The sequence below is a fragment of the Gossypium arboreum genome, chromosome 10 (assembly GCF_025698485.1).
Source record: "Gossypium arboreum isolate Shixiya-1 chromosome 10, ASM2569848v2, whole genome shotgun sequence".
In the NCBI taxonomy this organism is placed as follows: domain Eukaryota; kingdom Viridiplantae; phylum Streptophyta; class Magnoliopsida; order Malvales; family Malvaceae; genus Gossypium; species Gossypium arboreum.
This window is the reverse complement of record NC_069079.1, coordinates 12,846,957-12,854,400: the sequence shown is the minus strand read 5'-3', so window position 1 is coordinate 12,854,400 and position 7,444 is coordinate 12,846,957. Positions and strand designations below refer to the sequence as shown.

Below are 7,444 nucleotides of genomic sequence, written 5' to 3'. Positions count from 1 at the left end.
ATAGGGTGACAAGATTTTTTCGGATTAGGGTGAAACCTAATAAGGGAGTCCATAGATCAAGTTAATGCAACACTAGAGTGTTAATTAGAAAGAGATTTCAATTAATCAACCTAGGGTTAGACGTTATTAGTCTCGAGAGAGATAATAATATAACTTAGGGATTTCTACGGATCAAGTCAAATGAATAAATCGTCTGATTCAGAGTTAAATAACAAGTGAAGTCTAGGTGGATTTTTCCTTGGGTATTGTCTTAATCAATCGAGTTTTCCCAAAACCTTTTCCCCAATTTTTTCTCTGTGCACCCTTAGTTTAGTTAGTTAATTTAGATAAACAAATCCCTTAATTTTTAGGCTAGATAATAAAAAGAAAGTAATTACTAGTACTCTTGGTTCCTTTGGGTTCAACAATTCGGTCTTGCTAAAGCTATACTACTGTTTGATAGGTACACTTGCCTTCATCGTGATAATAGTTAGTTTCAAGAACGATTAATTATAAATTTTTAAAACCTTTCGCGAATATCACGTATCACCAACACTAGCAATCGAAGTAGCTGGAGCTTTGAAGCTCGATTATTGTCTCACTCGATCTCTGTTTAAATACCCTACAGATGCATTGGAACAATTAAACGAGTCTCAAAATTTCTTCAATGTAAATTGATAAGATTTACTAGTTGATCTCTTTCTCGAATCTCTTACTTCAAAATCAGCTTTTCTCTTTTCTTTGCTGAGATCCTCGGCTTTACAAGCCCTTTCAACTAACATAACAAATTCTTTAATTTCCAGAATCCCAATTAATAGCTTCATATCTTCGTCCAATCTATCAACGAATCATTTACACATGATCTCTTTAGTAGAAACATATTCCCAAGCATATTTGCTCAATCACACAAATTCTTGTTCGTACTTAGTCACATCATTCGACCCTATTTCAGTTTTAGAATCTCTTTATGTTTCTGATCAAGAAATCGTTGACTTATGTATTTCTTTCAGAATTCAGATTGAAAAAACTCCCAAGTAACTCGTTCTCTAGGAACCACAGTTGTCAACATTTTCCATCGATTGTATACATTATCTCTAAGCAAAGATACAACACACTTGATACATTCATCTGGATTACATGACAATTCATCAAATACTTTGATCATGTTCTCGAGCCATAATTCTGCTCTCTCTGTGTCATCATCAACTGTAGCCTGAAACTCTTCAGCCCCGTGTTTACGAATCTTATCCATTGGTGGCTTATTCAATCGGATCGGATCTATCACTTGTGGCACAACTAGGATTTGTTGAGAAACAGGTAGGGGTGAAGGTTCTTGAGTAGCCAGATTCATTCGAACGAACTCCGTGAACCACTCACTCATCATTTGTAAGAAGGCTTCCTTAGCCTCTCCCCAGTGGCTACTTGAAATAGGCCTAGAATCGGCCGGCATTGCCTCTTGAGCAGGAGCGGGCGCATTACTTTCAACATCGTCAACTATTGCTCGATCGGGATCCATTTACTATATAAAAACAAATTTTAACTGTCAGGAATCATCACACTATCACAATTTATATCTATATGACATGTATAGCTAGACTCTCACACGCTACGTTAGTCCTAGAATTGACTAAACCGTAGCTCTAATACCAATTAAATGTAACACCTCTAACCTGTATCCAACGTTGAAATAAGGTTATGAGGCTTACCATATAACACACCTCATTCACAAACATATATGCAATCATAATCAAAATCCATTCATATCAAACACTTTGCCCCTTATAAGGTCCTACGAGACCTTAAAACATGCTTAGAAGTGGTTCAAGACTAAACCGATAACATTTATAAACTTTGAGAAACTTAAAAAATTTTCAAAGTTTGAAAGGTCACACACCCGTGTGAATAGGCCGTGTGCCTCACATGGTTACCAGACGCGCTCATGTCACAGGCTATATGAAAATAGGGCATACATACTGACTTGTACCACACGGTCGAGGACACGCCCGTATGCCATGGCCGTGGGAAAACTAGAGAGGTTACTGATTTGGGTCACACGGCTGACCACACGCCCATGTGCCAGCCAGTGTGCCACACATGGCTAGTAGACATGCCCTTGTGTCTAGGCCGTGCCAAACTTGTAGGGTATACTGACCTTAATTCGAAGGTTACCCCAGGGACAAACGGCTATGTAGCATGACCGTGTGTCGCACACGGCTGAGACACGCGCCTGTGTCTCTGCCCGTGTGGACAAAAATAGGCCATTGCAAAGCCAATTTGCCACCCTTTTCTCATGCTCACCTAGCCATCAAAATGATATAATTTTAACACATAAATAGGCAACCAAAATCATGTCAATTCATACACATCTCATGCCATCTATTCACAACCATTTCAACCACTCAATTCCATATTCAAACATACCAAATCATTATGCCAAAATGATCACAACTTACCTAATTTCCAAATGCATTAACTCATCAACTTATCTTCTATTTCGAGTGAGATAACACACTATATCATCATCTCAAATCAAACCACAATATACCAACTTCCAAGAATTAGTACAACAATTAATAACCAATCAAAAGAACAACCATTTAGCTATATCAACAACTATGGAAACATACCAAAATAATCTAACATATAAGGCATTATAAACATCATATACATATCACTAATCAAACACAATTCAAACCAACTTAAATGGCCATACATATAAACATTTGCAAGCCAAATCTCATGGCTGATATCATGACTCAAAACATACCAAAATGACACTAGCCTATACATGCAATATACCAAATATACAAAGCTCCAAAAGTACCAACAAGATGATTGATAGTGTGATGATGTTTTTCGACGATCCCTGAGTTTGAGCTAGCTTCGATAATCTATAAAACATGAAAAGAACACACAAAGTAAGCTTTAAAAGCTTAGTAAGCCATATACAAATAAAGCCATCACATGAATACTTGCATAAGAATTTAATATACAAAAAATAGCTATTCACATTCAAATTTACAAACCTTTCTTATTGAACATAAATTCAATGTTTTAATCGAGTTCATCAAATACTTTCCCTTTTAAATACTCGTATGAATTGCATACATACCTGAGTTACTTAACTCATTCACATCATCTTTCTCAACTTGACTTTGCCCGTTGAACCATTCAGAATCATTAAGGATACTCGAAAATCACATAAGCTCGTACAATGCCATATCCCAGATATGGTCTTATATGTTATCACATATCAATGCCACTGTCCCAGACAGGGTCTTACACGAAATCGATTAACGATGCTAATGTCCCAGACATGGTTTTACACGTAATCTCAATACAATTCCAATGTCTCAAACATGGTCATACATGTAATCACATCTCAATAGCCTAATGTCATGACATTCATATCTTATGCTATTCCTACGGTTCGTACGGGACTTTTTAATGTCGTAACTCTGTAGATTCTTGCTCGTAATTACTCATTCAACATTCATAACAATTCAAAGCCAAGTAAACACATATAAGTCAATTTAAAGATATTTATTTATATATGAATGATAAACCGTAATTTATACATATTTTTATCCCATGCTAAACACATTTATGGATGATTTTTCCTTAGATTTGGTGAATTCAATGCTCCTAATCCTTTAATTTCATGTTTTATACTTAGGTGAGCATAGGAGAATAAAAAGAGCAAGGAACGGGCCAGAAACGTAGAAAATGGATCGACATGGGAAATCAACACGGCCTGGACTTCCTCACACGGGTAGTACACACGCCCATGTCTATTTAACAGATTGCAGCATGGCCTAAGCCATCCCACACAGGCATGTCTTTGTCAAGCCCAAATCTTGTCTTGTTCGAAAAAGGCCACTCTTAAGGGTTTTGAAGCATTCTAAAGCCTATATAAACACCCTAGGAGGTACTTAGAAGAGACACATGGAGTAGGAGGCAAGGAATTACTCGAAGGAAGCCGATTGATCCATCTCAGAAGTTGGATTCACCTTTAAGACTGAAGATCTCCCTTCAATTTCCTTCAAGAGTTCTTGGGTTTTCTTTATGTTTTGTTATCATTATTCTTTTGAGATGTTTTCTTTCATAAATATAAACGAAACCCCCTAAATACCTAAAGGGAATGAAACCTAAGATGGATCTTGTTATTATTCTCTAAATTATATGAAAAATATTTTATTTGTTCTTAATTATGTGTTCTTAATTCTTTCATTGATATTCCAGGATATTAATTCAAGTTTTGATGTGCTTATTCATAGGAGCAAAAGTCTCTATCTAAGAGTAAATCTAACATAATTAAGCGGAGTTGATTGCACGCCTAGAGATAGGGTGACATAATTTTGCCGAATTAGGGTGAAACCTAATAAGGGAATCCATAGATCAAGTTAATGCAACACTAAGGGTTTTAATTAGAAAGAGATTTCAATTAATCAAACTAGGGTTAGATGTTGTTAGTCTCAAGAGAGATAATAATATAAATTAGGGATTTCTACAGATCAAGTCAAATGAATAAATCATCTAATTTAGAGTCAATAACAAGTGAAGTCTAGGTGGATTTTTCCTTAGGTATTGTCCAAATCATTCAATTTTCCTAAAAGTTATTTCCCCAATTCACTTTTTGTGCATTCTTAGTTTAGTAATTAGTTTAGATAAAACAAAGCCCTTTATTTTTAGGCTAGATAATAAAAAGAAAGTTAATACTAGTACTTTTAGTTCCTTTGGGTTCGACATTTCGGTTTTTCCATAAGCTATACTACTGTTTGATAGGTGCGCTTGCCTTTATCGTGATAATAGTTAGTTTTCAAGAACGGTCATTCATAAATTATAAAACTTATCACGATTTACATCAATCAAGTTTTTGGCGCCGTTGCCGGGGAACTAAGATATTAAGAACACTTAATTTTTATTACTTTAGCCATTTATTTTATTGCAATTTAAATTTTATTTTGATTTTTGTTAGTAAATTTTCTTTTTCCTTCTGGCAGGTTTTTATAGTTTATGACTAGAAGAAACTCGTCGGGACCATTGCTTTTTGACAGTGAGATCGATCGTACAGCTTGCAGAAACCGAAAAGAAAAAAGGTGAAGCCTAAGATACACAGAGAAATAGCAAGAAGATGATATTTCCACCACAATCGAGGAGATGGCTGAAAATCAAGAAAATCTACTACCTCCTGCGATTGGTACTGATCTAGTAAATCAGAATCTTGCTCCACGCACTATGTATGATTATGTTAAACCTACTTTAACAGGAACTGAATCAAGTATAGTTAGGTCGGCTGTTGCTGCAAATAATTTTGAACTGAAACCTAACACGATTCAAATGATACAACAGTTTGTTCAGTTTGATGGTTTGTAAGACGAGGACCCAAACACTTATTTGGCAAATTTTTTGGAATTCTATGATACTTTTAAAATCAATGGCGTTTCTAATATGCCATTCGCCTTCTGTTGTTTCCCTTTTCGTTGAGAAACAAAGCTAAACAGTGGTTGAACTCGCTACCACGAGGATCAATCACTGCTTGGGAACAAATGATCGAAAAATTATTACTTAAATATTTTTTGCCAGCTAAAACGGCTAAATTGAGGAATGATATCTCTTCTTTTGTGCAGATGGATTTAGAAACACTTTATGATGCATGGGAGAGATACAAGGATCTATTGAGAAGGTGCCCTCACCATGGGTTACCTTTATGGTTGCAAGTTCAAATGTTTTACAACAGTGTGAACCCCTCAACAAGGCAACTTATCGATGCAACCGCTGGTGGAACACTGAATAACAAAACACCTGAAGTGGCTTACGAATTTAGAAGAGATGTCACTGAATAACTATCAGTGGTAAGTCATGAGAACAAAGCCGACAAAAGTAGCCGGTGTTTTCAACCTCGATGCGGTTACTATGCTGTCTAACCAGGTAGAACTTTTAAATAAAAAGATTGATGGTTTATGTGATTCTACTTAGGTACATCCAGTGATGAGATGCGATTCAAATGGAGGAGTACACACAGAATATCAATCCCTCAACCCCAACACCGAGGAGGAACAAGTTCAATATATAGGTAACAATAATTCTAGACCTCAAAATAACCCAGACAGTAATACTTTTAATGCAAGTTGGAGGAACCATCCCAATCTCTGGTGGGGTGGTCAAGGAAATTAAAGGCTACAACATCCTCCGGGTTTTCAACAACCACCTTACCAGCAGGAAAAGAAGCCTAACCTTAAGGAGATGCTAACGAAATTTATCTCGGTGTCAGAGACTCATTTTCAGAATACCAAAACAGCACTTAAGAATCAACAAGCATCGATCCAAGGGCTCGAAACTCAGATAGGCCAACTTGCCAAATTAATTTCTGAACAACCACAAGGTAGCTTGCCAAGTAACACTGAATTTAACCCAAGGGAACAACTCAATGCGATTACCGCTCGAGAAAAAGAAGGGTTAGTTGAACTTGAACCAGAATCGAGGCAAAGAATTATGGTAAGTAAAGGTAAGGATGAGGTGGACCACAGTGAGCGGAAATCGGTAAGTAAATAGTACAAACCTCATGTGCCATACCCCAATACGACAAGAAAAGACCACCCAAACGAACAATTTGGTAAATTCCTTAAACTATTAGAGAAATTACACATTAACTTACCATTTATTGAAGCTCTTTTGCAGATGCCAAACGCAGTTAAATTTTTAAAGGAGCTTTTAGCAAATAAATGGAAGTTGGATGAGGCATCGCATGTAGAGTTGAACGCAGTTTGCTCAGCCGTTTTACAGAATAAGCTACCTAACAAGTTGAAAGATCTAGGGAGTTTTACGATTCCTTATTTGATTGGTAGTCTGAAAGTGAATAATGCATTGGCTGATTTAGGGGCGAGCATTAATGTTATACCCTATAAAATGTTTAAACAGCTAGGTCTTGGGAAACCCAAAAAAACTAGGATGAGCATTCAATTGGCTGATAAAACCATTAGATTTCCTAGGGGTATTATTGAAGATGTTCTTGTTAAAATCGATAAATTTATATACCCAGTAAACTTTTTTGTTCTAGATATGGAAGAGGATAGTAACATACCTTTGATTTTAGGATGACCCTTTTTAGCAACTGCTAGAACCATTATTGATATTGGTACAGGTGACACACTTCATGTGGGTGATGATACAATCACTCTTCAGGCTCGTAATTCGAGTAACACATCGAATCTTAAAGGTGGTTGTATAAATCATGCAACTAATACTAGTCATGTGGTGCAACCTTCTTTGCAGGAAACACGTTTGAGAAGCATACATGAGCCATGTTCAAGTAACAACAAAGGACCCATCTATGAAGAACGAAGACTTCAGGTCAATGAACTAGAAGAATGGCGAACACCTGTCAAGGAGAAACCAAAAGCACACAAAAAATTGAAGCGACACCACAATGAACATAGGGATTAAACAAGGCAAATTAAAGTTG

General features: G+C 36.4%; 1 non-coding gene across 1 annotated transcript; it reads right to left on the bottom strand.

Moving 5' to 3' along the window:
- Positions 1-5,576: 5,576 nt before the first annotated feature.
- Positions 5,577-5,683, bottom strand: LOC128282929 (small nucleolar RNA R71). Its single transcript, XR_008273279.1, has one exon. It is a non-coding gene; the product is annotated as a small nucleolar RNA R71 (small nucleolar RNA).
- Positions 5,684-7,444: the final 1,761 nt, after the last annotated feature.